Source organism: Limanda limanda, chromosome 17 (assembly GCF_963576545.1).
Source record: "Limanda limanda chromosome 17, fLimLim1.1, whole genome shotgun sequence".
In the NCBI taxonomy this organism is placed as follows: Eukaryota; Metazoa; Chordata; class Actinopteri; order Pleuronectiformes; family Pleuronectidae; genus Limanda; species Limanda limanda.
In genome coordinates, this window is record NC_083652.1 from 19,374,056 (window position 1) to 19,375,157 (window position 1,102).

The window sequence follows — 1,102 nt, forward strand, 5'->3', positions numbered from 1 at the left end:
TAGAGTCAACAATGCTGTAAATCAAGGAAAATACAATAAAGGCACACAACATGATTGACCAACAGCTGAGAATTTTCCACTGTACCTCGCAGAAGGGGGCAAAGTGCAAAAGAGAAGGAAGTAAAGAGCAGAGAAGATCTGCAGGAGATTAAATAAATGTTCGTTTACGATGACAGCATAAGCCAAGTCATATTTTGCAAGAGAAAACAACTGAGGGTGAATGAGTGTAGAGTTGGAGACGGTGAAAGAAAAGATAAAATTGACAGAAGAGTTGTGCGAGTATTTAAATTGCACAGTTTACAGGTAACAGAGGACGCAGAAATATACAAAAGGAAATGCAAGAATCTGACACATGACTAGCAGGGGCCCAGTGAGGAACTGAGCGGGAATCAGAACTCCAGACAGGAGAAAGTTTTCGAGTATGTTCAAGCCGTTAAAAATGCGATTAATTTGCCTGAATAATCAAACGAAACTCAATAAGGCCCTAATGACACTGTGGTGAATACTTTCTGAATGCAGACTTTTTAACTAAAGTATTTTTACTTACTTAAAACAATTATTCTAATACCTTTTTTCACTGCTGTTGAAAAAAGGTATCATTTACTGCCCTAAAACCTCCTAAAAATATGTTTTTAGTTTTGTCTCCTTTAGAGTTTAGCCGTTAATCATACTTTAAGATTTTCCCTGTGAAGTATCCAAATGTAAATTAAAATCTTCAATTCATTTGTAAAGGTATTTTTACCTGTGTCAACTAAGAGGAGACGTCTCCCTTATTTGATAACTAAGGGCTTTTCAAATTATACAGATTTTCACAATTTTAAATTTGCAGACACAAACATAGTAAGTGTTTGCCTTCATTCAAAATTAAGAATAAGTAACACATTTTTGGAAATTCTTTGCATTTGACATGTATTTTTGTTGATTGTTGTTAAAATAAATAATTAATGTGCTCGATCAGGGAAAAGAGGTTCAGTCCTTTGCATGGTGAGATCTGTTATATGAAGTTTTAAGGATCAGCAACAGGATCGAACAACAGCAGCGCATAGTATGGCATAGTAATAGTAATATTCGTTTTTGGCCATGATCACATTATTTATGGAAG